At 46.2% G+C, this 22,182-nt stretch overlaps 1 long non-coding RNA gene across 2 annotated transcripts; it reads left to right on the forward strand.

The window, feature by feature from the left end:
- The first annotated feature begins 10,336 nt into the window (after positions 1 to 10,336).
- Positions 10,337 to 21,023, forward strand: LOC132244136 (uncharacterized). Of its 2 annotated transcripts, none has more exons than XR_009455734.1 (4): positions 10,337 to 10,465; positions 11,806 to 11,929; positions 14,552 to 14,642; positions 17,224 to 21,023. It is a non-coding gene; the product is annotated as an uncharacterized LOC132244136 (long non-coding RNA). The 2 variants fall into 2 exon arrangements; XR_009455735.1 differs by lacking the exon at positions 17,224 to 21,023 and adding an exon at positions 16,735 to 17,204.
- Positions 21,024 to 22,182: the final 1,159 nt, after the last annotated feature.

Genomic DNA, 22,182 nt, shown 5'->3' on the forward strand with positions numbered 1-22,182 from the left:
AGGAGTATTTTTGGTAAAATCTAGATTTGGCTTGTATGTAGCCAAGGTTACCTTGCCTTTATAATCTTTATAAGCAGGTGTGACAAGTCTGTCTTGTACTGCTGGTTAATTTGGCTAACCAGTTGAATGGGATGCCCCTGAGTATCAGGCGGGGGCGCTCCATACTATTCACCTGGCCTGCAGAGCTAAAAGTGTGAGCACTGCTGGCTTACATTGTAACTAAGTGCACACTAAACATTGCCATCTGCTTTAATATTTGCACTACATTTAACTTCACCGGAAAGGGTGAAGAAGCAACAGTGAAGAAGAAGAATTGTGAAAGCATTCATGATTGTGGGAAGTTGTTTTAGGGTAGCTAATACAGCAGTACTATAAGCAGCACTTAAGTACACAGTGATTTCAGTAGTCCCAAAACTAACTAGCTCTCTTCATTTTCAAGGCTTCAGTTTTGCAACGGTCTATTCCAGGGGTTCCCAAATTGTGGTACATGTACCCCCCTCGGGTATTCAAGACATCTCTGGGGGTTACGTGGGAGAAATTTTATAATGGCAGATTTAAATTTTATTATAATAATTGGTATTTAAGGGGTTAATATAAGAGATAAAAAGTATGCTGGTGGGGTTATGTGGGCAGCTGGTAAATCTGGAAGTGGGTATGCAATAAGAAAATGTTTGGGAACCTCTGGTCTATTCAAAGCAGACACGTATGCAAGAATCAAACGATTTCCTTTGAATAAGAGTTTTGGGTTTATAATCTGAATTAGGAATTCTGAGTTCTGATTCAAGTTCATTCAACTAATCTTTATTTGCATGACACAAATTTCTTCTTAATTTCCAAAATATCTGTTTTATTTTTTTTACGTTATATGAAGTTGCTGCCTGGAAGTGTTGAGAACTCTGCCTTTGGTAGGGATTCAACTTCTGAGATTATAGCAGGGTGTCCGAGGCTATGTCTGTAGACAGAAACAAAATAGGCAAAAATCATGTTGGTTTCATTCAGTAGCTGGCACTGGGAAGCATTTGTCATTCTGGAAACACTGTTATTGTTCCCAAAATGAGATTTTTCAGAAATTGTTTCATAGGAAATCATCCCCCTGAAATTTCCTGTCTATCTTGTCAGGTTCTTCCAACTCTGTAGAGGAAATTGGATAGGCTTCTTTAGGTAGACCTGGCCTGCTTTTTTAAAGGGAAACTGATAAGTTGATATGTTACTAGTCATGTGCTCAGGTCATGTATATTATATATACATTTATAATAACTAGAGTAACATAAATGCTTTGGCAAAGTAGGACCAGAAAACACAGTTGATAGAAAACCATTAAGTCACATACCATGTTCTACTTACATCTTGCTTCTACCAGTGCTGCCATCAGTAGAGATACAGTGGTAAAAATTACAGGTCCAGCTCTGATTTTTGCCACTGTGTAGCCAAAGAGCTTGTGCCCAAGTTCATGTGAACCAAATGGGGCACAGTATTCTGAACGAAAAGAGACTGAGGATACTGTGTCTTGAGGCTGGGTAGTATGTGACAGAAAGGTAGAAGGAGGTCACAGGATCAGACAAGCTTGTGATAGTAGCTCTGGAGTTGGGAAGGTAAAATTACCTCTGGGAATATTGGTGGTGCTACTTTTTGCCTTTTTTCTTTTGGGTGAACTGGACTTGTGTATAGATTAAGGGTAGAACAGCCTGAGGAATATTCTGAAGCTGTGGCAGTTGTACCTGTATTATCATAGCTTGTTAGATAGAATAATACTGAAAGGTAATTGCAAAATGGAATGACAGACAACTAAGCAGATGAGCTTAAGATGTTGCTTTGAGATGTTAGTCTGTCCCCCGACTTTGATTGAGCTGTTATGTCACTCAGTTGTCCTGATGGGGGAACAGCAGAAAAAAGATGATTGTCCTTCAGTCATTTTTTTCTCTACTAGCACTTTCCTTGTGTCCCTCAGAAAAAAAAATGACATCAAAGCTTCCTTAAAGAAAAGTCCTTGGAGCAGCTACATTTTGCTTATCCAGCTTGCTCCTTAAAACTCACCTGTCTTCATCCACATTTGTCAAAGACAAGGCAGCTGCTGTATTGTGTGTCCTGCTTACTATGTTATTCATAACCATCTCTTACCTGGTGCTTTATTTGTGCCCAAATGTGTCTCATTCTCTAATTAAATTGTTAGCTGTTTGGAGCAGGAGCTGTCTCTTTATCTGATGTGTTTGGTGATTAGCACGATGGGGTCCTGATCACAGATTAGAGCTTCTGGACATTCCTGCAATACAAGCTGATATATGCATAAGCTCAGTACCTCTACAGGCAAGGGGCTCCATCAACACCTAAGGTTGAGCTGTTTGTTGGTGACTGTGAAGCTGTAGAAGTGGAACTGTTACTGATGTATGTTTAATTTGGATGATTAAATAGATCACACATGGTTTCCTGAGCCAGGGCAAACCTTTTTTTTTTTTAACCTTTTTTTGCTAAGAAAATGTCATTGACCTGCTACAGGGACAAAGGATCAGTTGCAGTTTCTTTGCATGTGGATGATGAAGCATTGATGACCGGGGGAAATGGAAACTTTGATTGTACTTCCATCAAAATCTATTCAAACCTGTATTGCTTTGATATAAAAGTTGTGGAATGGGAGGGAGGAGAGGGGTGTACCACACAGGCCTTGTTCTCCCTAGATCATCATTCAGCCTGTTGTCTAGTCCAAGAGTTTATTCTTTAGGGGAATGTGATATTCCTGTTGGCCATGAAGCAGCATTATTTCACACTTCCTCCATCAGAAATGCCCCTTTCCTCCCTCTGAAAAACTACATGCTTCTGCTGTCTTTTACTAATGGTCTGTGCCTGAGGACAGTATGTACCCACAGTCTGTCTCAATCTAAAGTGTGCAGACAGAGCAGCAGTGCAGGCAGTGGACTTACTTTTTTGAGTCATCATCCTTGATTCCCTTCCTTTATCTTTTCCTTGCATTTGCATAAGTACCTAGTAGCATCAGGAATTATGTGCTCGTATGCAGTGCTGTTGGTTGCAAGGGAAACAGACTCATGTAAATGACAAGGAGGATAGAAGTGTTCTGAATTTATTCTTAATGGGAGCACTGTGGGGGACTTCTCACTTTGAATGTACTTTGCAATGCTAGAAGCTGTAAGAGTGGCTTTAAATTGCTTGGCTTCCTGCTGGGTTTTTTCTTTTGTGGTCACTATAATTTGGGATTATTTGGGTGGATTATTTTGAAATCATTGCTTTTGTCATGTTAAGTCTCTTTGTACTCCACTGAAATACCTCTTGCCAAAATCTCTTCTGAGTTTTTCTTATCCAAATCCTTAGAACTAGTACTCAGCCGTCACACTCCATGAACTGTCAGATTCCTTCAACCTTCTCAGCCGTGCCCTTTTCTTCCTTGGATCTCTTGAATGTATTTTAACAACACATGCAGCAGCAGGACATTGACTACTGTTGTCCACTTACTTTACTTGTGGCAGATTAGATTGCCTTGTGGTTGTGTGACAGGGTGGCCTGTGTAATTTTATTAATCGGTTAGACAAGGATTTGCTTGGGATGCTTTGGATAGGGCAGATCCTGCTTCAGGCAGGGAGTTGGACTAGATGGGTGCTTGTACATGTGACAAAACTGGTGTTTAAAGTGGCTTAATTGCCCTTTTGCATCGCTTTAATGGCGTTGTTGTTTACACATTTGGCAAGGTCTTCCTCTTTAATTTCATGATGATGTACACCTTTGCCAGTGTATTTCGCTTTAAATTACTTTGTTACGTAGCAAGGTAAAACCCACTGGAGGTATTTTAGTTTGCTACATAATAAAGTGCAATGGGGTGCAGGAAGCTCGGGCTTGGCGGGCTTCTAGTGGCCCATGCATTGTCCCTGCTACCTTCTCCCACTGCCAGTGTTACACAAATTGCTAATTGTTTAAATCACAAGTGAGACTTTATAAAGGGGATAAGGCAAGGTGCCACATTTATTGATAACATGAGTTAGACATAGAGGTTCAGGCACACTATTCGTACAAACACACACAAATCATCATATACATCATTACACACAGACATACACATACACAAAACAACCATTTCATCTACACATAAACTAGATATAATTACCAGCAATAGTTGCTCAATATCAGCCCAGGGTGGCCAACCTAGGATTATTGAGTAGATGATGTTGATTTGAAGATAGCAGATTTAAAGATAACAGCTGGAGCGGGGTGAACAGATGCATCTGTGCTCTGATGGAACAGCAGTAGACAAAGAGACTCACCCAACTTGGCATTTTCAAAGTGTTCTTTTATGGGGATTGGCATCCTTTGTTTCAGTACTTTGGGGTTTTTCCATACCCAGCTTCTCTTTTTGTGGTTGTTCTTCTTATGTCTTCAGCTTATCTTAGCCTTGGAGTATTCTTGTTGCCCATCTGGCAGAATTTCTTCTTCTGTTATTTTCTTTGTGCCCTTGAGCTTCAAAGGGATTCTTCAGCCATTCATTAATTAGTTTACTGACTGGTAACTTGCATTTGGTGCCTTGTTGTTTACATTAACAGGTAAATCTTCTTCTCCCATCTCTGTGCCATTCTCTCACCATTCACCCTTTTACACACAGTCATACATAAAGGCTATGCAGAGTTCATTCACTTATGTCAAGCAGAAGGATACAAAACGGAGTTTTCAAGTTGCTTACAGGACAAGACTAACATGGTTATATTTTACTATTATTACACTTTCTGTTAACATTAGCTACATTAGCTCAGTTCATGCTACACCAGCACACCCAGCTCCCCTCCTACTGCCTTGCCGCACTGCCCCCGGGACAAGCCAGTCCATTCCTGGAAAGTCCCAGGTGGCTGGGGTGGTGCACAAGGTGCTGGAGCCTACCTGCCTCTCCAGCGGCCAGGGGGCTAGCTCCCAGTGGGCCAAGTAGCCCTTGAGCTGTGGGGGACCCCCTGACCTTCCCTCCATGGCAGTGGTGCCCCTGAGGCAGCACCCATCTGCTAGCACCCAGCCTGGGAGAAGCAGGTAGGCTCTGGGGGAAAAAAAAGATCAGGCCCCTCACTGTTTTTTTTTCTGATGGAGCCTGTGGCAGGGGGTGGGAGCAGGCAGGGGAGGCAGAAGAGCTGATGGGGAGCTGTGATGTATTGTGACATCACTTGATGTCATAGAAGTCCCTAAATTGAAATGGTGGGTTTTTTAATGACACAATTAAAAACCCACCAATTAAAAACCCACTGTTTCAATTTAGGGAAATCTATACCTCTTACATGTTTACAAGCATCTGATCACCTTCAGAGGTCCATTTCAGCTCCACTTTTCTATGATTCTGGGGGCACGTCTACACGTGCCCCTTTTAGGCATGATTAGCCTAAAATCACCATTTTTTAAGGCGCGTTAAGGGTTCGGGTCTACACATTTCCCTTAATATGTCTTTAAAATGGCAAATTTTAGGCCAATCACACCTAAATTTGATACCTGCATAAAGCAGATATCAAATTTAGGTGTGAATAGTTGAGGCACCTTAAGGGATGTATAGATACCTTAAGGCACCTTGATGCTGAGTATGTCGACTGAGCAAGCCTGGGTGCCACCAAGAAGAAGAAGCAGGGTGTGCTATTTTCCAAGGCACAGACACTGGAGCTGGAGCAGCAGTTCTGGCAGCAGCGGTACTTGTCGGCGTGCCGACTGACTCGGGACACTGACAGCTCCGACAGGATACCTTCACAATGACTGCAGTGATGGAGCTGACAATGCGAAAGCCAGGCTGAGAAAACCCAAGGGCAAATTAGAAGATGAATAACTTTGCTGAAGCCATGTCCCTGCGAGTGCCTCAGCCTGCCTGCCCCAGCTCCACTGGCTGAATTCCCATCCTTCCACCCTGTTCCCACCACCCTTTGCTCCCCTCAAAGGAGACAGACTTGTTGGCACAACAACAAGTACCATTGCTGCCAGAAGCGCTGCTCCAGCATCTGCACCTTGGAGAAAAGCACCTGCTGCTTCTTTTTCTTGGTGGCTTCCGGCGGCAGTGCAGTGTCCCATGAGCTCAGCTCTGGCCCATTCTCAATTGATGCTGGAGAGGCAGGAACATGGGCTGTTGTGGGCCTCTAGGGGCTGTCCAGGGTGCTGTGTACATGTATAGGTGTGGGTACAAGTCTCAGGGTTTTCCAAACCACATAATGCTCCTTGTAACTGCATTGGGTCTTGTTTTCCAAGAAGCTTGCACTCAGCTTCTACAGTCCCCTGCCTTTCTGTACCTGTTCTCCCATGCTAGCACTGGATGGTTTGGAAGCAGTGGTCTGACAAAGAGACAGAGGTGGAAGGAGCATTTTCTGCCTTCTACCTGCTAGGGAAAAAAAGGCAAAGCCTAACTGCAGATTTCAAAAAGAGCTAGCGCTATGGAAGACTGAACACCATGGGTAATAATCACAGGAGATTTTTTTTTTTTTTGTAAAAATATATTTATCTCTCTATATATGGTTATATATATCTACTCTCTAACCTATTACATGCCAAAAAGGTTAAACCGATCCCATTACAGAAAACTGCACCTGCGCACCCGTACAAAGGCCCGCTAGCCACCCGTACCTGTTACAATATCTGCAAATGCGTGCAACACACACAAGCTACAAACTCAGTCCTTTCTGGTCCCTCCTACCAGCCCTCCCTTCGTATCCATCCTCACACCGCTTCCAGGGTCAGGTACTCAGCTCAAAGGGTCTCTCTCTTGTTGTCGCTCCAGCTTCTGCTGGAGGACCTGCTGCTGCTGCTGCCGCCATTGTCACTGTCCTCCGTTCCACTTGTCTATTCCTCTTCTCCGCTGCTTTCGCTCCCTTCTTCACTTGGTGGGGGTTGTATGGTCCTGTGCCATGTGTCCCTGTGCCAGATGGCATTTGCTGCGTCCTCTCTGTCCTCTGCTACCAATTTCTGGTAGTAGGTCTGGATGTCACTTAGCGCCATCTTCACGCAGCCCACTACTTCTGCTTCCGTTTGTCCATACAGAAGCAGGTTCCTGGCCTTCCACAAGGCGCTCCTGACACAGGATGCAAACTGGTCGAACCAGAGCGATAGGCTCCCCTGGTGTATGGTGTCCATACAGCGTGGCCTCGCTGCTTAGCCAGCTGACGCCGGTCACTGCTTCACATAACTGCTGTACCCTCTTCCATACTTCCTTGGCGCAGGTAGAGCCACAGGAGGTGCTTGGTGGCCCCATGGTAGTTGGGCCATCGACAGCTGGGTCTCCCCAACTGTCCCTTTCTGTCTCCGGGCCCTCACTGGGAGAGCTCGGTGAGCTGTGAGCCAATTTAGGTCCCTGTGATCTTTGCGCAGCTCCTTGCGGTGGATGCGCTCCCACACAGCTTGGCATGAGTCGTCCGGGAGCAGGTCCACGGGCAATGTGATGTCCCTTTGTCTCTCCGTCTCTTGGATCTTCCTGTGGCTTTTCATGGTCGATGGGCCCGTGTTCTGCACACCGTACATGTTGCAGCGCTGGTTCAAAGTCTTGTAGAACCAGGGCGGGTCCGTGATCCATGGCCTATGGTTAGTCGGGGTGAAGATCCCCCCAGTGTCTCAGGATGTGCCCTGCAAAATACCTCATGAGACACGTGGTTTTATTGTCTACCTCCGTCGCCAGCTTACAGATTGTGCTCATGTACGTGGCCCATAGGAACAGGAGGATCTCTGACATGCCCACGCCCCTGGCCCTTTTGTCCTTGTACAGCATCTTCCAGGCAAACTTTTCCCATCTGGAGCCCCAGAAGAAGGTGTGCATAGATCTCTGGATCCTGCAGTCAACACACGCAGAAGTGGTGAAGACTAATACAGCATACAGAAGCACCAATAACAACACTACTGTCACAAACACAACATGCCACCCATGGAGAGGGAATGCAAGTGCCACACAAAACAGACAATAATCACAGAACAGCTATCACACATCTATACATAGTCACAAAACACGTGATAGCTGTCCTGTGCTTACTCTTCGTTGTACTCAGCCCCCTCCCCCCCCAGTGCTGACTCTCTTTGAAGGCAAGGTGAGTATACATTTTGACTTCCTCTTCATTCCCACAGCTGAGCTGCACCTTTCTTTCCATTGTACTGATTCTTGTTTCTTCCCCAGCCTTAAATGCCTGGCAAACAGAGCCCCAAACAGTTCACCCAGAATCTATCTTTTGCCCTCTCTTAGGCTGTTGCATATGACAAGTGTGGCCCTGCCCTTCATGAGATGGAGTCAGACCAAGTTGTCTTGTGTCTCATCTGCATATACATTTTTGGAAGATCCCAGGACTCTTAACGAGAAGTCATGACAAGGTGTCTCTAAAGCCCCAGATCCCTGGGTGTAGGAGGGAAGATGCTTCCCTGGTGGCAGGGCCACAGTCTTGACAATTGAGCTCTGCTCAGACAGATTTTGGCACTTGACTGTTGGGTGTTACCTGATAAAATTCGGAACGGTTTTGGCCTTGATAAAGATTAGAAAAAGAATAACAAAAAAAGAAGGGGTAGGTTCCTATCAGTATGCTTACCCCATGTCAGTGACGTGTTTTATATTCGTGTTCCATGTTGGTTGTGTTTTAACAATGTCATCGGTGGTTTTCTTTACTGAGCATGTTCTGCTTTTGGCAGCAGGGGAGTGGTGTCTATGTCAATGGCCATCACTTCCCTGCTGCCAAATTTTTGGGCCTCTGGCTTATAACATGGCTCCGTTGGCCAGATGCGACCCATGGGCCAGGGGTTGAGCATGCTGAGCTGGGACATCTGAAAAGAACAGAGGGAAGGGACCTGTATGCCCAGAGGGCTTTTGCAACAGTATATACTGCCATTTGTCTTGGGTCGAGAGGAAGTTGCGGTTGTGGCCATACTGGTGGTTGTGGCTGTGAAAGGCCGGGAGCTATGGGAGAAGCAAGGATGCTTGTGGCTGGAGTCTATCACTGAACCAGTGGCAGGGCTGGTACAGACACGGGCAAGCTCTGTGGCATAGCAGCAGCCTGCCTCCCTCCCTAAGAGCCTCCCGTGCAGCCCTAGCTGTGGTTTCCAGAGGCTCTTGGCTTGAGGAAGGTTTCCTGCCCCCTGGTCCTTAAGAGGAAGGAAGCCCTTGATGCAGCAGCTTGCTGGGGCTGGCAGTGGCTGCAGTGCCAGGAGTTGCAAGGTCAGGAGGCAGCGCGAGGCCACGCAGGCTTGTCTCCGGCCCACTCTCGACCAGCTCTGGGGAAGCAGGAACATGGGGAGGGGGTTAGACACAGGACTGGGGCCAGATCAATCACATCCAGGGGGACTGGAGGCTCTCATCCCCTTGGCTAGTCCCTGTGACTGAAGGACAGGCAAGTTTAGTCACGGGTAAAATGTCAATGTTTTTATAGCCTGAGCCTTTTAACTCGGTTGCTGATGACCCAGTGCTGAATGAGTTAAAATGTTAAACCTTACACTGGAACCTATAGTTCAGGTACTACACAAACTTTTAGCACTGGGTGTGGGTTAAAGAAAAGTTCTTTTTTCCACTTCTACCCCATGAGACTATACTCTCTGATATGCACTAGTGGCAGTAGAAGATTGTCCAAGATGACGAGACCAGCAATTTTACAATTGGTCCCAAGAGGCTGAGCTGACCGTTGGAAGGTTAAGGGTAGAAATGCTCATGCCAGCTCTAGGACAGATGTTAGGAAATGTCTGCAGAGGCCAAGCAGCAGCAACATGTAGGTGAGAGAATATTACTGAGAAGATTCAGCTTAATTAGCATATCATACACTTTATGGGCAGGGATAGAAAGTGCAGCTATATTTAGTGCAAATTGAAATGTTCCCAGTTGCAAAAAGAGATTTGAAGACTTTTTTCTAATACTAGGGATTAAAGAGTATTTCCACAATCTTCTGCCTTATTCATAGGGGATCCCTTTATCACAGCATGGCAGGCACACAGGATTGAAATGAGTTTTTGCTTGCCAGAGGTAGTTGCTCTGGCATTTCTAACAGGGAAGGGGAGGCCTTCACAAAGCAGGAAGATACTTTAATTGATCTAGTTATAACAGCTCAGACAGGCTTCCTTTAGGCTGGGTGTAGAGTCCCTTGAAGGAGATGCTGGAAGTATTTGAACACCAGGCTCAGAAGGCCCTTCCCCTGGGCTGATATGATGAACCTCAGGTGAAGCTGCCTGCTAGAGAGGAATAACAGGGAGCCTAGAGTTCCTGCTACTTTGAGAGAGAGACTGCAGCAGAAAGAGCCCCAGACAGTTGAACTGGAGTTAGCTCCAGGGGGGAAAAGGAGCAATTGCAACCTAGGTGCAGTAAGCTGCCCATTAAGATGAGAGGACACACCTGCAGCTTGTTGGGAGCGAGAGAAGCCCAGGGGCTATAAGCCTGGGTTTCTGAACCTTGCAGGAATAGGAGCTTCTGCCTGCTTAGACTGGTGGGGAGAGGGAGCTGCAGGCCATGGCACGTACTCCCAGGGCTGGGAGAGCTGGAAAGTGGGAAGATGGTCCGGTACTGGTATGATGATCTAGTGAGGGGACTTTGAGTTAAAGCTGTTGCTTGTTTTTTTTTATTCTAGTTTTAGACTGTAAGACTGGATGTGGCTGATAGGGGAGGAAAGGAGGTCATGGGGGTACTCAAGGGGCCCATGAGGTTTTGTTGTCCCCTCTGGGATCAGGCTTCAGCCCCCTCAGCCTCATCCTGCCCCTGTTGCCCCCTCTGGGTGCATACTCCAGCCCTCTCAGTGTCTGTCTGTCCCTGTTGTCCCTCTGGGTGCAGTCTTTGGCCCTCTCAGCCTCAGGTCACCTATGTTGCCCCCTTGGGGCTCCAGCTCTGGCTCCGACCTGGTTGGCCTCAGCCTTCAGGACAGTCCTGAAATGTGACTATTAATTCCCAGTCCCAGGCTAAATGACTCCGGGATGGCATTTGTCCCAGACTCCAGTATCGTGCAGGGATCCGGGTTTCCATTTACTGTGGGGAAAATGCAGGAAACAGCAAGTTCCCCCTTGCGGACTGGCAGAGTTTCAGTTTGCAAGGGGCTGTTTGGGGGAATGGCAGTAGCGGGGGCAGTGGTGGCTCACAGTTGTGCCCCCCCACCCCCTCCCTATACTGTTGGGCAGGCGGGCGGGTCTTGCCATGGCGGTGTGTGGGGTCCCAGGGAGAGGGCAGCAGGGCAGGGAGTCCCGACCCCACAGCAGGCAGCCTGCAGTGTCCCTCACCTCCTGTGGGCTCTGTTTGTCTCTGGTCTGGCCGTGCCACTGGCAAGTGGGGAAGTGGGAATAGGTGGGCATGTGTCCCACCTTTCCATTTTGAAAGCACCCTAAGCATGGGTTGGCTATGGGGGCTGCAGAAGGCCATGGGTAAGAGCTCTAAATTACTCTTATTACATGATTACTTACGATGCCATTAGGGTGAATCTGATGTAGATGAACAAGCCATTGTGTAACTATAGTATGTCAGATCACGTTCCAATATGCTGTATTAGCATGTAAAATAAGTAGTCTTGAGGATGTTTGCATCATTAAGATGTAAACCACAATGAAAATGGTGTTGATGAATTTAATCTTATTAAAGGTAATGAACAAAACCAGTTCTGTACCTCTGATCACAAAACAGGCTGAATGTGAGGAGGATGAACAATATTTTTTTTATTTTATTTTTTTTTTTAAAGTATACGGTGTAAGTATATATGTGAATACTATAGCAAATTGCTCTTAGTGACTTTGCAGGTAAAGTTCATGACATTTCAAATAGGTCAAACCCAGTTTTTTGTTTTTTGTTTTTTTAAACATGTTGATTTACATAATATTCCTAAACTTGTTTATAAAACCAAACTGTTTTATTAATGTGTTACACAGACATGGAAGTAATGAAGACATTAATTGAAGAACAGAATTCAGACAGCATCTCGGAGGAAGAGCATGAAAATGAATTGTTGCCGGTTGAGAAGCATTACCAACTTGATAATCAAGAGGGCATTACGTATGTACTGTTCTAAATTTCATCTCCTTAAAACACAATACTTCTAAGTTGTTTTTTGGAAATGTAATCCCTTACTTTTAATCCTTTTTTTTTCTCTTCCTGTGAACTGTAATTTATATATGTAATAATCTATAATATATGTATATTATACCACATTATAGTGTTTGTTTATATATGTATACACACACTTTATGTATACTACATACTTATTATGATGTTATATGTATTTATAATGTGTGTGTGTGTGTGTATATTTATGCATACAATACTATTTTAAATATATACACGCTATACTCTTATAGACACTATATATAATAGTGCATACTGGAGAGCACAAAAAACAGTTGTGCGTATATTTTATAGTGCTTCTCATTACAGGTGTTTTTGGAGACCAGCCCCCGATACAGGCCTGATTTCAGCAGGCCCTCCTTTTTTTCAGAATGTGACAGTGCAGTAGTGATGAAATAGATATCTGGAATTATTTCACTATGCATAAACTGTTTTGAGTTGTTCAGAAAACAAGCACCATATTTCATAATGTACTGGTTGACACGGTGTATAAGTTGACCCCATTTTTCTGATCCAAAAAGTTGGGAGTTTCATAGATCTGGTGTATATGTCTACCTAACTTTTTGGATCAGAAATATGTGGTGGACCCTGTGTGCCCTCACTGTGGGCCGGGCACCCGGGGAGTGAACACATGCTGTAGTGCCATTCTCAGGGGACAGGGTTGGGCTTGCTGCTCGGCTAGTGCAGCCCCATCCCCTGCAAGTGGTGCTACCTGGGCTGTACCAGACAAGTGCTAAGCACAGTGCCGTTCACCGGGGATATGGCTGCGCCAGCCGAGCACCGAGCCTGGCACCACTCCCAGGGGACTGGCCCAGGCTCAGGGCTCGGCTGGCATGGCCCCAACAGCGCTGCTCGCAGGGGACAGGGCTGGGCTTGACGCCCAGCTGAGCAGTGTCTCCATGGTGGCGGCAAGGCCTGCAGGCTGTGCTCGGGCTGGGCCTGGGCCCCATGGCCTCCAGCAACAGGGACGCTGTCGGTAGGTGAAGAAGGTTGGATCGGGTTGGCTCCAGGCTGGGGCAGCACTGGGGTGGGAGTCAAAAGTATTGATACAGTGTTTAAGATGAGGTGGAAATGTAAAGGTAAATATTAGAGGTGCACCGATACATCAGTCCAATATCAGATCAGTACCGATATAAAGAAAATTTGCTGTATAGGATATCGGCCTAATGGGGTTGATAACGTGGCTGATTAAATACCCATGTTGTGTGCATCACAGTGCAACGCCGGCATCATGGAGAGCTGCCTCCAGCTGGTCAGTCGGCAGGGGAGGGGGGAGGGAAGGGGAGTGATGGGGCAGATCAATGCCCCTGGGGCGAGGGAGGGAGGGGCAGCTGGGGTGGGCACGGGATGGTGGCCTGGCCTGGCCTGGCCTGGGGGGGTGGGGGGGCAGCTCCCACCACTGCTTGCACCCTGGGATGGCGGGGGGGCAGGGGCAGTGTCCCCTGGCTCTACATGGAACAGGGGGCAGGCTGGAGTCAGCGCTGAGCAGCTCTTCTCAGTGGGGTCTGGGCTTGGAGCAGGGGCCGGTGGTGCTGGATGGGGCGGCAGCCACCACAAATTTCACTGCAGCTCCGCTCCCAGCCCCACACTGCCAGGCGCAGCCTGACTTCATGTCCCACCTCCACCCATGCGCTTGGAAGAGTCGAGATTGTGCCAGGCGGCTAGGGGCAGTGATGGCACTTGGAGCAGAGCTGCAGTGAAATTTGGGGTGGCTGCTGCTCCTCCAACGCCGCTTGTGCCTACCCTGAGCCTGGCCAAGAAGAGCCATGCAACGCTGGCTCCAACCCGCCCACACGACGCAGATCTGGGGGCACACACTCCCCCACACTCCCAGGGTGCAAGCAGCGGTGGAAACCGCCCTCTCCCCCCAAGCTGTGTCTCTGTCCAATGCCCCCACTCAGCCTGGGCAGTGCCTGCCCCTGCCTCCTCCCTCCCTCACCTGGGGGGGTGGGGGGGGCGTTGATCTGCACCCCCCCCATGCCCCTTCCCTCCCCTTCTACCACAACAGACTTACCAGCTGAAGGCAGCTGTATCAGAAATCGGATCGGTATCAGTCGATACACCTCCATAAATATTGACTATTGGTATCAGCCCCCAAAATCTCTATCGGTGCACCCCAGTAAATATTTTGGCTCCAAACCTCAGCTCATACACTCTGAAATATGGTAAGTCTTTTTTTAAGGACAAATCAAAGTTCTTGGAAGACAATGTCGGTTATACTGGACAACACAGTAGACCTGAAAAATAATATTCAATTAACATGAATCCTGAAAAAAAAAAATTCTAAATTTTTTTTTCTCAAGTATCTCTTTGTACATTCATGGTTGCTCGACAACTACTTAGGGAGGCATTGATTCTAAAACAGAATAGGCAAAAAACAGTATAGTTTCAAAACGTAGTTGTTCCTCTGTCAGGCCTTTATTTTTCCAAGACTTATCTTGAAATTGTTAAAGCATGAAGTTATCTTCACGTTTTGTTAAGCTAAATTTTTTTCAACAGTCTGCTGTTGTTCAGTGCCTACACTCTGACTTTTACCCTTTTTTTAAATTTCAGATTTGTACAAACACTTGCACATCTCCTCAAAGGAAACATTGGAACTGGCCTTCTAGGACTTCCACTTGCAATAAAAAATGCAGGTGTTGTGGTAAGAATCTTTTTTTTTCTTTAGGTGGGAAAAGAGGTGCTTGTAAAAGTTTCTGATGGTGCAGGAATTCGGGCTGACACTTACTTATCTTGTCAATAATGACTTAAGCAGGGTGACATCTTATTTTTCCTTTCTGGAGTTCGGTTGTTAGGATGAAAGATTGAGAATTGGAATTCTTGGCTTCTTTTCTTTTTGTCACTGGTTCAGTGTAAAGCTTTAATTTCTGTGTGTGTGTATGAAAACTTTTGATTCAGAAATTGTTACTGAATCATGGGAGTTGTTGTTTGGGTGAATTTTTTCCTCCTCCTCCTCCTTTATGGGCTGGGGTCCCTTGCCAGACCATGGGCTATACATCCTGTTAATGTTTTATACACCTAATCAGAGCTTATGTAGATTTGTAAGCACAGTTTTTGCTATTCATGCAGAGGTGGTTTCTGTTAGATCTTGCATAGTTATGCTTGCCATATACTTTTTTTTTTTTTTTTTCTGTGTGCGCTCAAAAGGCTCCATTCTACATAGGTGGATTAATGCATGGGCCAGCGGGGCCTGGGCTAATTGGGGGCCTCTGGATGCCTAGCTTTTCTTTTTCCTTTCTCTTTTCCTTTGATAGCTAGGTTTTTATTTTTGGGGGGGGGAGTTTTTTTGCATACACTTACACCTCTAACAAACTGTCAAGTGACCACTGTGGTTCGCTTGGCAAACCAAAGCATACTTTGGCAGTTAAACTATTTTAGTCCTGTTACACGGTTCACACCCGCACACCCATCACCACTCCAGTGCTTTCACCCACTGTCTTTTCAGAGGGCTTGCCTCTAAAAAGTCTATGCCAGTCCTCTCTCCACCACATAAGGTCTGCTGTTTGTTTCCTATCATCCTCTTCTGTCTCTTTGTAGCACCAGTATATTTCACTCGGGCCCCACTTTAATACAACTTTTTTTTAAATAAGGAAAATTGTTCATGTCCCCGGTCAAATTAGCCAGATCAGTTTGGAATCCTTTCAAGCATTCAAAAGCTTCATGTGGCCCTACTACCGGCAGGTATCCTCCAACCCAGATTTTCAGCTTGGGGCTTCAGATACTTCCAAATCCTTTGGCAGGCATCCTATATGCAGGCCCAAGCCCAGAGGTTTGGAGTTCAGATGCCCCCAAGTTTTGCATGTCCTCAGCCATACAGCCACAGGGGAAAGTGAGGGAGGAGTCTCCCATTTCCATAAAGTTGGTATGTAGCTGAGATCCTCCCAGTGGAAGCTGGCCAGTGGGAAGCTAACTATGAGGAAGTCCTGCCTGCAAGCAGACAAGGGTGCCTCCTTCACCACACGAAGCCATTTTTAAGCCACCTACGTGGTCACAGAATTTCCTGAGCAGGTTCCTGGCTTTCCACAGGGCATGCCTGAAGCAGGAAATGAACTGGTCAAAGTGAGCTATTAGGGCCCTTTGTTATTTGGTCCAGTGCCCATAGAGGACTGCTTCTCTGGTCAGGGTCCTGACACCTGTCACCACCAAAAGGAATGCACAGACTTTCTGCCACACCTCTCTAGTGTATTTTCCTTTTTCTGTTTTGTTTGGGGGGGTTTTTAAGGAAATTTTTCATGTCCCAGGTCAAATTAGTCAGATCAGCCAAGTTGATTCCAAATCCTTTGAATTTGTTAAAGATCCAGATGTGGCCCTACTACTGGCAAGTATTCTCCACCCAAGATTTTTCAGCCTGGGGCTTCAGATATTTCCACATCTTTTGGCAGACACCTTGCATGCAGGCCCAAACCTGGAGGCTTGGGGTTCAGATGCCCTCAGGTTTTGCCTGCCTTCAGCCACATGGCCACAGGAGCAAGCTAGGGAGGAATCTCCCATTTCCATGAAGTTGGCATGTAGTTGAGATTCTCCTACTGGAAGCTGGCCAGTGGGAAGCTAACTATGAGGCTCTTGTAGGGAGTCCTGTCCTCAAGCAGACAAGGGTGCCCCCTCCACTACATAGTGCCATATTAATTGTGTTACCTTGGTCAGAGTATTTCCCTTGACAGGTAAGTATACACTCTTTGGTGTTTTTGTTGTTGTCATTTTTTGGTTGGTTTTTTTTTTTTTTTTTTTTTTTTAAGGAAAATTGTTCATGTCTCGGGTCAAATTAGCCAGATCGGGTCCAAATCCGTTGAATCGCCCAAGAACCATATGTGGCCCAGCTACCGGCAAGTATCCTCCACCCCAGCCTGGGGCTTCAAATACTTCCAAATCTTTTGGCAGACATCCTATGTGCAGGCCCAAGCCTAGAGGCTTGAGGTTTGGAGTCCCCCGAGGTTTGCTTCCCCTCAGTCATATGGGCTCAGGAACAAGCTGGGGACGAGTCTCCCATTTCCATAAAGTTTGCCCAGTTGTTGCCTTTAGAACTGACACTCAGTTCTGCAGGAAGAATAGGGACTCTTAGTGTTTAAACTGTTTCTCTGTTCAAAATAAACATGATGGACCTGCTCATAGTAGCTCTTATTTAATAAAATGTGAAATTGCTTATAGAGAGACTTGTCTATGACAACTAGTTCTCTTAAGTACTTTATATATTTACAACCTATGACCTGCCTTCTCTCTCCATACAGATTGGACCCATCAGCCTTGTATTTATAGGAGTTGTATTTGTTCATTGTATGCATATCTTGGTACGTTGCAGCCACTGACTTTGTCAGAGGTAATTGTGCAGCTCTTTTTTCTGCTATAGAATTGTCATTTGCTCTCTTTATTTTTATTTTTGATTTTTAGCCTGTAAAGTGTCTTGATGTTGTAATATTTTCAGTCCTGATTCTGAGACCAAAAGAAGGGTCACAAAGGTCAATGTTCAACAACTAACGTCAGCTTCTAGATATCACACAGGGATGCTTAGTTGTTTGTTTGTCATCCTCTCTTCTACAGTGCTTTGAACAATATTTGCTTTTAAATACTTAAGAGCGCTTTGCTTACTGCTTGTGTACCCAACTGGGCTTATTTACAATTAAGCAACACCCCTGCTATGCAATGTGCCAGAGGTGGAAGGAGGAGAGACAAGAGCCCTGTCACTGCCCTACCCCTGCTGCCACAGCCAAGCAGCTGTTCCACAGACACTCAGGATCCCTGGAACGGCCCCTGCACCAGGGCAGTCAGACCTGGGGAGAGAGCCCCTGCTTGACCTCAGGTGTCATGATTGGTTTGACCCTGAGAGGAAGAGCAAGGCCCTCCAGCTGGAAACCGTGGGGTTTTCTGGCACCTAAGGAGCATGAGCATGTGCCAGGCAAACACTTCCAAAGGCTGACACCTCAGAGAAAGGCAAACAAGCACATTCAGAGCTCCCAGATCATTAAGCATCTCCCTGTGATGGGCAAGGAAGCCATCACCCTAAAGTGGAGCAGTCACGTACTCGGGGAGTTCAAAGGTTCAAGAGTTCAAGGACAGCTTATTGCATTGCAGTTTTTGCTGACCTACTTTTGTAACCGCCGCTTGTGGAAAAGTACCAGGTTTAGTGGAAAATGCGCAGATGTGGGTTTGGTGTTACCTTATATGGAAATGTTGTTTACCGCTGATGCCTTACTCTTTACAAAAAGGCATAAAAGAACACCCCGCCTTTTAGTCGGGGCCATTTTGCCTCCTTGTTGGCTTATTGTCTTTGCTCGAGCAAATAAACTGCAGGAAGCCTTTACCTTTGTTTAACTAACTGGACATCGTATACGTCCCAGCTGGATTCAGGAAGACGATGGCAAGAAAACGGATCATTTGACCCGACTCATTTAACTGCCTTGCGAAAAATCTTGGCGAACCTCCGGCCCGGTCAGATGGACTATTGGTTTCTGTGGGACAATGCCGCTACCAAACGATTTAAAAGAATGTCCCTTATTACCTCCCCGCTTTTAGCTCCTCTACAATGTTCCAAACCCTCCACTCCGCCCTCTTATTCAGAAGATGACTATAGGCCTATGTCCCAACCTCCCGGCCCTCCCCCACCATTAATCCCACCTGATCTGTTCATTCCTGTGCCAGCAGGGAACTCGGGAAATCATGGGGAGGTGTCACCCTGACTGCCTCCCGGCGACCGCCCAAGTCCTGAGCCTGTAGATGGATCAAGGCATCCCTCTCCAGACTCAACCTCCCCGACCACTGATTTAACTCCCATAGGTAATAATACCCGACAATGAGTACCTAACTCTAGCCTTCTGGCTCCCCTGAGAGTACCCAGTACCTGGTGATAATGGCCAAGTTATCAGTCACTGGACACATACTCCGTTCACCACCACTGACCTCTTAAATTGGCAAGAAAATACTCCCAGACTTAGAGACGATCCAGAAATAGTCCTAAGGCATTTTAAAACTATCTTCATGACCCATCCTCCCTCGTGGTCAGACAACATGCAACTTCTCGAAAGCCTCTTAACCTCAGATGAGAGAACCCAAGTGTTGCGCCATGCTGACCAATTTCTAGCCGATCAAAACCACCCCTTGCTTAATGGTGTACTTAGGCAAGATCCAAATTGGAATTACAACAAGGAAGAAGGGAAAAATGCAATACAAATGCTAAAGGAAAGTATCTTAGAAGGACTAAAAAAGGCAGGAGATAAAACTGCAAATTGGTCCAAGGTGACAGGTGTTGTTCAGGGTCCAGAAGAACACCCTTCAGACTACTTTGAAAGACTCTGTAAAACTATGTGCCAACATGGAAACATGGACCCCGAGTCACCTGCCACTTTGCCTGTGTTAAGACTTGTATTCATAAGTCAGGCTAGTGAAGATATTAGAAAGAAATTCCAACATAACACCGAGGGTGTTGAGGGCAAATCCATGGCCGAAATCTTGGCCATTGCTACTAAAACCTTTAATGGAAGAGAAGAAAAAAGAAAAACAAAGGGAAGACCAATCCAACATTCTCATGTTGGCAGCAGTAATTCAGCCGTCAAATCCCTATGGAAACAATATGCCCCGAGGCCCTTTGCGCCTAGACCACCGGGCTGCACCCACCAACCATATGGGCCCAATGTATGCCATTACTGTAAACAGGAAGGACACTGGAAGAGAGAGTGTAAACTAAGACCAAAAAGGTCCCCAAGTGATAACCCTGAAAACAGAAAGTTTAAGAACCCTCCGTTCGCTACTGTTACCCCAGATTTTGCTCAAAACCAATTTGACGTCTGACGTGATGAGGGAGATTCTACATGCCACCTTTTGCAACTATGCTCTGTCCAACCCAAAGAAGTCACCCTAAACTGCAGCGCTCAAAACCCTCTGATACCCCTAGAAATAGGAGGACACGTCTACAAGTGCCTGCTAGACACAGGGGCAACTTTTTCCAGTATTTCCAAAGGACATCTTTCACCAAGTGGAAGACAAGTCACAGTTATGGGAATCGAAGGTAGACCCTTCCGTTGCTCACTTTCTCAACCCACAAACATCAAAGTTTGCCCCCTTTCAGCAGAACACTCTTTTCTTCTAGCAACTGGTCCTGTAAACCTTCTTGGACGGGATCTTCTTTGCAAGCTACAAGCCACCATACACTGCTCACCCAACGGAATTACCCTAATGTTTCCGTCCTCCCAGATCCCTATGCTAGCTACAGCGCTTGCAGTTACGGAGAACTCGAGCTTGCAGTCTCTTCCCCTTGTTCTAAAAGAAAAGGTACCCCAGAACTTTGGGGCCTCACCTCCAGCTCCGTGGGAGTGTTAAAATCTGCAGATCCTGTCAAAATTCTAATTCGTACCAATGTCGAACCACCTAGAGTACCCCAATACCCTTTAAGAACAGAGGCAATTGAGGGACTTAAGCCTTTAATTGAAGATTTTTTTAAACAAGGAATTTTAATTCCCTGTCAGTCCCCTTGTAACACTCCCATACTTCCAGTAAAAAAGCCTAAGCCTGGTCCAGACGGGAAGCCCATTTAGCGTTTTGTTCAAGACCTCAGACAAATTAATAAGTATGTCATTCCTTGACATCCTGTTGTTTCTAACCCCAATACTATCTTAACTGCAATACCCCCTGACACTGCTGTTTATACAGTAGTAGACCTCTGTTCAGCTTTCTTCAGCATCCCCATCCACCCTGAATCCCAATATCTTTTTGCCTTCACCTGGGGTTCTTCTCAACTGACCTGGACAAGGTTGCCCCAGGGATATGTAGAATCTCCCAGCATTTTTTCTCAGATTCTTCACAAAGATTTGCAAGATGTTACCTTTCCTAACTCCTCATCCCTCTTAATATACGTGGATGATTTTCTCTTATGCTCTACCTCATCAGAGGCATCTACCAGGACACCATCGTCTTGCTTACTGCGCTAGCCGCCAAGGGTCACAAGGTGTCACCAAGCAAGCTTCAGTTCTGTAAATCCACTGTTAAATACTTAGGACACGTCTTAGAGCCAGGCCAATGACGCCTTAGTGATGACAGAATCCAAGCCATTCTAAATATCCCTAAACCTATAACAAAGTGTCAGGTTAGAGGTCTGCTGGGAATGGTAGGGTTCTGTCGCTATTGGATCCCAGCCTTCGGAGAGTTAACTAAGCCACTTGTGCAGCTTACCACAAAAAATGCAGAAGAGCCAGTCTTTTGGGATCATGAAGCCGCCTGCAGCTTCAGCAATATAAGAACAGCTCTAGCCTCTGCTCCTGCCCTAGGGCTACCAGATTATCGAAAACCTTTCACGCTTTTTGTCCATGAGCGACTAGGAGTAGCCTCTGGGGTACTTACCCAACCCTTAGGCACCACCCAACGCCCAGTAGCTTACTTCTCTGCACAATTGGATCCAGTGGCAAAGGGGGGAGTGGGATGCCTTCGCGCAGTGGCAGCAGCTGCAACAATAGTTGAGAAAGCCCAGGAATTAGTCCTCGGATACCCCCTTATCCTAAAGGCCCCACATGCGGTGGCCCTCCTCCTCCTCCAGAAAAATACTCAACATTTTTCTCATCAAAGAATGAACAAATATGAAACCACACTCTTAATGGCCACAAACCTGGTCATAGAAACATGCAATACCCTGAATCTGGCTACCCTATTACCTCTACCCAACGACGGTGAGCCAGACTCCCATGATTGCCTTCAAGTTGCAGCATTTTCAGACAAACCCAGGGCAGTTCTCAGTGACTTACCCTTAGACAACCCTGACTTAATTTTTTATGTAGATGGCTCTTCAAAAATAGTTAATGGGGTTAGAAAAACAGGTTATGTGGTGGTAACTCTGTTTGAAGTACTTGAAGCTGAACCACTGCCTGGGCAGTTGAGCGCACAGGTGGCCGAACTTACTGCCCTTACACGAGCTTGTCAATTAGCATCAGGCCGCTCTGTAAATATTTGGACTGATTCTAAGTATGCCTTCGGAATCTGTCATGCCACTGGACAATTGTGGAAACAAAGAGGATTTATGATAGCCTCTGGAACTAAAATAGCAAATGCCAAACAAGTCCATGATCTCCTACATGCTATAATGTCACCAAAGGCCATAGCTGTAATGCATTGTCCAGCCCACACCAAAAAGGGAGATCAAGTCTCAAAAGGCAAAGCCTTTGCTGATGCAGCAGCCCAGGAAGCAGCCCTACAGCCGCTATCTGCCC

This window comes from Alligator mississippiensis, chromosome 11 (assembly GCF_030867095.1).
Source record: "Alligator mississippiensis isolate rAllMis1 chromosome 11, rAllMis1, whole genome shotgun sequence".
NCBI classification, from domain to species: Eukaryota; Metazoa; Chordata; order Crocodylia; family Alligatoridae; genus Alligator; species Alligator mississippiensis.